General features: G+C 42.0%; 1 long non-coding RNA gene across 1 annotated transcript; it reads right to left on the bottom strand.

Annotated features, from left to right (window-relative positions):
• Nucleotides 1-1,063: 1,063 nt before the first annotated feature.
• Nucleotides 1,064-1,913, bottom strand: LOC147709478 (uncharacterized). Its single transcript, XR_015296555.1, has 3 exons — nucleotides 1,742-1,913; nucleotides 1,584-1,635; nucleotides 1,064-1,485 (listed from the first exon to the last, which is right to left on the bottom strand). It is a non-coding gene; the product is annotated as an uncharacterized LOC147709478 (long non-coding RNA).
• Nucleotides 1,914-8,138: the final 6,225 nt, after the last annotated feature.

Here is an 8,138-nt window from a genome sequence, read left to right as displayed (position 1 = left end):
GATTTGACCTGGTCTACCCTGCCCATTACTCCTAGTTGGCGCTTTATGCTCTTAAGCACTAAATTTCAGTCTTTTCTTTAAATGGTTATACTTATCTTATGTTTGTCATTTTGTCTTGTTTTGTTCATAAACATATACGCTATATATAGTGTTTTTCAGGTGTTTTCACTGTGTTACTGTTTGAAGTGTTTCACAGATACTTTAGACATGGTCTCTTAACTTAAGATTGCCTCCTCTGTGCCAAACTACCAGTGAGGGAGCACAGGTGAATTTAGGGAGTATGGTGACTTACCCTCACTAGGAGTGTGGTTCCTGCGTGGACAGGGTGCATACCTCTGCCAACCAGAAACCCAATTCCTAACTGGGCCTAATTTAATTCTTGACCTAGGGTCTGTCTCCCATGTCAAGTACAGTGTTGGTATGACAGGCAGCACCCATCAGAGACTACTGACAGCCGTCAGTGTCAAGAACTACATCCTGGGTTTTCTACTGGCAGGTAGTTGGGCTACCTTATGCGCAACTGTGGGTTTTTGGTACCCCCCATAGCTGTTTAGAGTGAGGTTCTACTGCTACAGTTAGCAGAAACCCTCCTTTCACTTCTCCTCCTGTCAGTTCAAAGGGGACACTCTGCTTCTGAAACATTGCCTGACACTTCAGGACTTCTTGGTGGTCAGGAGAGGCCTTTTAAGTGGCAACTTTGGAGTTCTCCCTTGCTAGGGTAGAATTCCCTCGGCTTTCTTTTCCTACCTTTTCCAATTTCCCCTTAATGCTGGTGCTTAAGTCTCCTAACCTTATGGCAGAACCTCCAGGACTCGACGACCTGGCAACACTTAATGTTAGCCTGGGAAAATAGGTTACAAAGTAAGGAACATATTTACAAAAAAATGTATGTGGCAAGTAAGGGGTACAATATAACAAAGGAAATGCCAATACTGATACTTAATTTAAACAAACCAGTTGCAAAAATGTAAAGACAACAGTTCAATACATCTGAATGCTATTGAATAGCGATTTATTTTAGAAGAGTTTTTTCAACAAGTTTTAAAGAAATACTGGGGTTCAAAGGACAGCATCAAATATCAAAACATCAATCATGAAAAGGACACTGGAGTGGGATAAAAAACCTCATACAAACCTTCATTCATAATCTTCAGGCGTCTCACATTCATACTTCTCGCATTCAACCAATCAAAAGCATGTACTCAACACCTACTGGACGGGTTTTTTTTAGAGGGGAAACCAGTTGGCGGAGTACTAGGTCTGCTGTGCTATTAGTGGTTTTTTAAACTAAATCACAACAATACACCTCACAACAATTTTAACAATCAATGAATTTCAATTTTTAGTGAACAAAGTTCGAGGGTAAAGAAAAAGCAGTCAGGATGCACAAAATCCATTAGGGCATCAAGACATCAACAGCAGATTGAAGGCCTACGCGTTTCGAATCCTCGATGTTCACAGGATTCTCATCAGGGCCAGTAAGCTCTGTAGGAAAATGGGGAGATGCATATGTCTAGTTGCTAATATAAAAAAATCAAGATTCAAGAAGAGCACTTCAACACCAAAGTACCCAATCAGCTTACCAAACAGGCTTATAGCCGAGTAGACATGAAAACAAAGGGCTGGGTTAATCACCTGAAATGGTGAAGAAAAGAAATGGTTCGGAAACACAAATTAAAAAGAGCTATCTATCTGCAGTGAGCAGCAGTTATAATCAAGGCATAGCAGTGAGGTGTCTTACCTACACGTGCAGAAACTGGATGTCAAGTTATTGGTTTGAAGTCACAATTGTGAAAATGAAGCATGTCCAAGGACCTGAAAACCAGACACAGTACTGTAAATGCGAGTCTAACTGGTAAAGAGCACTATTAAGGGTACGGCCACAGTCTGCTCTTACTGGAGTCAGTCGGGTCCTGTAGCGCCACCGATTTGGTAGATGAGGCGGAAGCGCCGACCAAGCACTGAATGCCGATGACTTCTCCCTGGAGGGATACAGAAAACCCAATTACGCCGGGCTGAGGGTTACACACCATGCTTAAGGCTTATGACAGTTCCGGGGCTTCGTTGTTGATTCGTGCGCTTACCGGTTGCGGGGAAGACGTCCGGCGGCGTGGGTTAATCTCGTAGAGTAGAGCTACGTATTTTCGAACTCCAGTCGTAGCCGCTAGAAATCCTCAATTCGACGAGCGGCACGCATGCGCATGACGTCAGCGCGAGCATTGTGGTAGATGTGGTCTCTACGCTGGTGGCAAGTAATTCGGAGATGGTAAAGAGCCTGGACACAGGTCTAATGGTAGCGTGGGGGCCCGCGGGGGACACCAGCGGGCATCATAATCAATAAAAAAGACGGAAAATTTAGAGGATATATTTAAAAATGCAAATGGTAGCAGATAGCTCGGCAGTGGGTGGTCTGAACCAGCACAATGAATGGAAGGAGTCAAAACAAACTAAAGTTTGTAAATTTCAGATAATTCATTAAGGACTGACACAGCCGTGTCGTACTTTACAATCAGATGGGCCTCCCTTTTGGATAGTTTTAGATCAAGGTCACCCCATGGGGATCCCTCTCCACTTTAGAGATCCCTGTCCACTTAAGGTCACTTATTTGATGGTTTAATCTTGTCCAATGGTTTACAAGGGGTGCTGTTTCCACGTTATTTTTAATTCTAGATTTGTGTTGGGAAATTCGTTGTCGTATTTCCTGATTTGTTTTGCCAATGTACAAGAGTCCACACGGGCAAAGTACCCCGTACACAACGTATTTGGATTTGCAGTTGCTGAAAGTATCATGTTTCCATGAAATTCCTTTGTGTTGAAAGAGTGAGCCTTCAATAGTGTGGTCTCAGCTCACGCAGGTACCACATTTATGGTGCCCTACGATGGGGTTTAAACCCATTATTTGTCTCAAGGTAGGTTGAACCTCCCTCGGGGCCGCAGCTCTGACCACATGATTAGCGTTACTTTCTTTTTTAAAGGCAAACAGTGGCGGTTCATGTAAGCTTTCGTCCAGATTTTTTATGAGGTTCCAGTTTTGTCCAATGATTTTTTTCAGCTTGTTGGCATTTGGACAGAAGGTGGTGACACACACTTGCCATTTCATTTTGGGTCTGCTTTTACGTTCCAAGAGACATTCCCTTGGAGTCCACCTTGGTCGATTTTTGGCATTACGCACCAATTTCTTTGAGTATCCGCGTTCACATAACTTAATCTCCAGTTTTTTTGCATGGGAGTTGTAATTGTCATTAAATGAACAATTCCGGCGGATCCTTAAAAATTGTCCGTATGGCAAGTTTTCCTTCAAACTGCGGGGATGATTGCTTGAGAACAATAGTGCCTTGTTTCTGTCTGTTTCCTTTATATTAATAAAACAGTCTTGTATAGCGCGTGGTTACCCTAGAGCATCCCAGCGCTTATGTCCTATAGTTATACACAAAAACGATTAATCAGAGACTTAATTTTCCTTATACTTTTAATTATGTTATGTTGTGTCATGTGAATTTGTAAAGCTCCAGTGCATACTGGCCCTCTGGAGGGGAGGACGGGAAGGGCTATTGAAGAACCAGGTCTTCAGCTTCTTCTGGAGCTCAATAAGTAAGGAGGAGGCTCTGCTGCATAGAATTAGGTTGTTCCACACTTTAAGATGTAGGACAAGGACAAACCTCCAAATCTGGTTCTAGGTATGCTTGGGATGTGTGCAAGTCGAAGCACAGACGAATGAAAGTGTTTGGATGGTTTGTGAAAAGAGATGCGATTATTGAGGTCAGCTGGGCCAATGCTGTGTAGTACTTTGAAGGTGTGAGCGAGGAATATGAATTGTGTACACTGAATATGGGAACTTGGTAGAGATCTTTGATGTAAGGCATATGCAGTAGGTGGGAGGCTCAGGATGATTCTGGCTTCTGAGTACTGGATGATCTGCAGTCACCTGGTGAGATATTTGTTTATCCTTGTGTGGAGGGAGTTCCCGTTGTCCAGTTTTCTAGTGACAAAGGCATGTGTGACAGCTGGCGGGTGCTGCTCATGAGCCATTTTAAGATCTTCCTCAACATTGTCAAGGGATGGGAGTAGGAGGCTCCTATGGCATTGATATCAAAAGTCATGTCCAATATTTGATTTCCATTATGATCCTGAGATACTTGGGGTGGGTGCTAGGGTTGGGTGTATGTTCTAGTATGGCTGTCAAACATGTAAAGTCCCATGGATGGTGTTTAACCAGAGGATCAAAAATTCTGTTTTGTCACTGTTGGTCTTCATCCAGTTGGTGACTTCGGTCAAGCAGAAGGTGAAAATGCTCTGGGTGATGGGAGTCTTATCAGAAAGAGAGAGAGTATGAATAAAGTACGTCGATGTCATGGGAGTAGATAATGCTGGCCCCTCGGGATTCTGTAGGCATTAAAGAGGAAGTATGAAGTAGGCACATGAAGTTCAGAGGAATAAGCTTAATCAAAAATACTCAGTTTGGAGGACAATGGACATGTTAAACAAATATATTTAACTTTTCAAGGATAAGAGATGTTTGACCCATCTCTTCCTTAGTGTCCTAATCTGATCGATCACAATGTTCAGATCCTCTTGAATGAAGTCCTCTGATTTAGGGGTCCAGCTTACCTGCAAAAAAAGGCTCCTCTTTTGCTTATCAAGTCAATTTTTTATTGTATAAAATTATTAAAAATCATTACAAAATCCATCTAGATCAACTTGGGACATAAAACACATTTTAAAATATTGGCAATTAAAACTATTTGTAAGTGGCAAGTAAGAGTCAGTAATTTCAGCTTGGTGGTATAATTCCAAGGTCAGCTTGCTGTAGGAGAGATTGGGCTTTCATCATATATTTGACCCCTCTGCAGGCCAGCATAGGACATGATCCATCTAGCCATTGGATTACGGCTTGCCTACAAGTCCGAATATTCAATTTGTTAAAAATGTTCTTTAAAAGCCGTCTCCTCAAGTCCTTAAGTGCCGGGCACACACATAGTAAGTGCGGTAATGTTTCATTTCGATATCCGCATAGGCGACAATGGGGGTCGGTGTGGCAGTTTTTCCAGGCTGGTAGCAGGTCCTTTGAGAACTGTAGACCTAATCGATGTTTTATATATCTTTGTTTTAACGAATTGTTAAAGTGACTTTCTAGGTAGGACTGCGGTTTTATCCCGGTATATGAATTTATCACGGTCCACCCGTGTCGTCTTTTTGCGGTAATTATCTTGTCTTCCAGATAGGATTCCCATTTAACCGCATTATTTACAATTTTATCAAAAGTGGATCTGTCTGGATTCATGTCCCAGGATTCTTCAATTCCTATGCAGGTTAGTGATTGTGACAGGTAGCCTCCCCAACTGTTTGGAACTTGCTGTTTCTGTTGAGTTTCAATTTCTTTCCAGCACAGGTTGTCCAATGTATTGGCTTCCGACGTGCGTATTTTATGGCAAAGTTTCACAAAGGTTCCCATACTGCGAAATTTTTGATTTAGAAGGCCAAATTCTAGGCGAACCTGCGCCGGAGCTGATGATTTTGGAAGGTTTAGTACTGCCTTGTATACTTTTGTTTGTAGGCTGTTTAACAGCCCGGCTTCTTTTCCACACCAGGTGGCCAGTGCGTATGATAAGGATGGCAGGGTTTGAGCTTTGATCACTTTCAGCAGGTGTGAATAATTTGGACAACTCAGTTTATTTTGTAATTGCCGGTATGCATAGATCAGAGACTGTGTTTTTGCTTTTAGCTCGGTTTTATGTTCTTTGTTCGTCGGCCCTCGCCCCAATTTCAAACCTAAGTATTTGTATGAAGTTTCCTCCTTTATTGGGGTGCTAGTTGCATACCATTTGAATATTTGCTTTTTAGGATCCACAATGCGGACAATCTTAGTTTTTTCTTTATTCAGTTCCAAGCATTCGTGCTCCAAGTAGGTTGTCAAATTATTGATCGATCTTTGCAACCCTATTGGGGTTTGGCTCAGAACAACAATATCGTCTGCATACTGCAGGAAGGGAATTGGGATTTTTGACATGTGGGGTGGATGGCATTCCCCAATCTCCATGTGGTTGACAATATCTGCCATGTACAAGTTGAATAAACTTGGGGCCAGTACACAGCCTTGTTTTAGGCCCTGTTGTGTTCTTATTTCGGCCGTTACGCTGCTACCGTCTCCCAGTTTTACTCGAGCCCAGGTGTTGCTGTGCAGTACTATAATTGCCTCCAATAACTTCTTCGGGATACCCCATGATCTTAATTTTTCCCATAGCCGGGATCTATTCACTTTATCAAAAGCTGCTTGAAGGTCTATAAAGCAAGCATACAGTCTCGTCCCCCTTTTTGCAGCTTTTTCCTTCAGGAGCGCCAGGGTTGTCAGGTTTGTCAATGTACCCGTCCTTGGCCGGAAACCAGTTTGGAACATTGGTATTATGTTCGTATCTTCCATCCAGTCCTGAAGGAGTGATAATAGGCATGATCCATATAGTTTTGCCTCAACATCCGTTAGCGATATCAGCCTGTAGTTCTCCGGCTCGTTGTGATCACCGTGTTTAAAAATGGGGTGAATTATGCTCCCATTCCAGGATCTTGGTGGCTTGTTCTGGTTATAGATTGCATTGAAGAGTGGAGTTAAATATTCTGCCCAAAATTCAGGCGAATATTTAAAAATAGCATTTGGGAGCCCGTTTGGACCCGCTGCACCCTCTTTTTTCAGGCGTTTTATTTTGTCTTTAAGCTGGTCTGCTGTTACTAGGGTGTCGGTCACGGCATTCACTATTTTTTCTGATTTACTAAACTGTGAATTTTTGGGGTTGTTCTCGTTTCCACTACCCAACGATTGCTTCAGCTTGTCTCCTGGAGCATTAACTCCTTTTCCCAGCAAATTTTCTGCATGCTCGCAGTTTCTAGTGCATACTTTGCACTCCGGATTACAGTGCCTTTTTTCACCTCCCGTCCTGTCGCTGAACATGTTTTCAACGTGCTGGGTCCATATACTTTCTCCAATACCTGCCTCCTGTTTTAGAGTATTCCCCCTTGTCAGTTTATTGATAATACCCCAAAATGTACTGGCATTTTTATGTTTACTTGCTATTAGTAAGTTAGTCCACATTTCCTCATGGTACAGTGTTTTTGCGCTCCTTAGCATGATCTTATATTTTTTTCGCATAACTTTCAATTCCGATTTATTTGATTTTTTTCCATTTTTTATCAATGATGCCTGCTTGCGGACTTCGCGTGCAATTTTTCTTTTTTCTTCCCTCAGGGTAGTAGTGTACCAAGGCTTTTTGCCAGTGTTGAATCTTATTGGGTTTTGATTTGTACGTGGGGGATTATTTGTTACTGCTTCGCATAGATGTTCCCATGTTTTTACCAGATTTCCTTTTTCTTCCGGTGTTAAACTAAGCAGTTCGTTTTTGATTTTATCCATTGTTGGTTTTATATCCTTTCCTCTCCATTTTAGTTTACGTAGATTAAATTTTTCAGTATACTGGATGATGGTATTTTGTTTTTCCGTCTTGGTAACCAACATTATCATTTTGGTAATTAGAGGGAAATGATCACTTTCCACACGTTGCTCCACTGAAAAATCACTCACCGTTGGTAACAAGCTGTTGCTCAATATTGTGAAGTCTATTGTTGACTTTCGGTTACCGCTTAGAAAGGTTATAGGTATACCACTATTCCCACTGACTTCCTTATTTAGAATAAAAAGGCCCAGTTCTTCAAGAGCTTGCATTATCTTGTCATGTTTTGTTAGGTTGCTATTAAAATCACCTGATATAATCATGGAATACGTCTCATGAGTGAGTTGCAAGGCCCTGATCAAGGTGAGTAGAGTAATCAGTTTTTCATTTTTTTCCTTCTTTTCCGGATGAACATAAACGTTGAGCAGTAGTAGATTACAAGAGCCTGTGCCGGCGACCGATTTCTCCGTGAGTTTTATTACTTGTATCCATTTAACCATAGTGTCTACTTCTTCAGTATGCCATCTGTGTTGTTGGGCGATATACGTTGATAAGCCTCCTCTAGGATGACCAAAGTTAGAGGGTTTTTCGGCGAGGACGTGAAATTCGATGTATCCCGGGATGGAGATTTGGTGTAGGTTCCAGGTTTCTTGTAGCAGTATTAAGTCGTGTTGATCCAAGAAGTTTGCAGTTTCGTGGTCA

This window comes from Lissotriton vulgaris, chromosome 6 (assembly GCF_964263255.1).
Source record: "Lissotriton vulgaris chromosome 6, aLisVul1.2, whole genome shotgun sequence".
NCBI classification, from domain to species: domain Eukaryota; kingdom Metazoa; phylum Chordata; class Amphibia; order Caudata; family Salamandridae; genus Lissotriton; species Lissotriton vulgaris.
The sequence above is the reverse complement of the archived record's forward strand: the minus strand, read 5'-3'. Positions and strand labels throughout refer to the sequence as shown.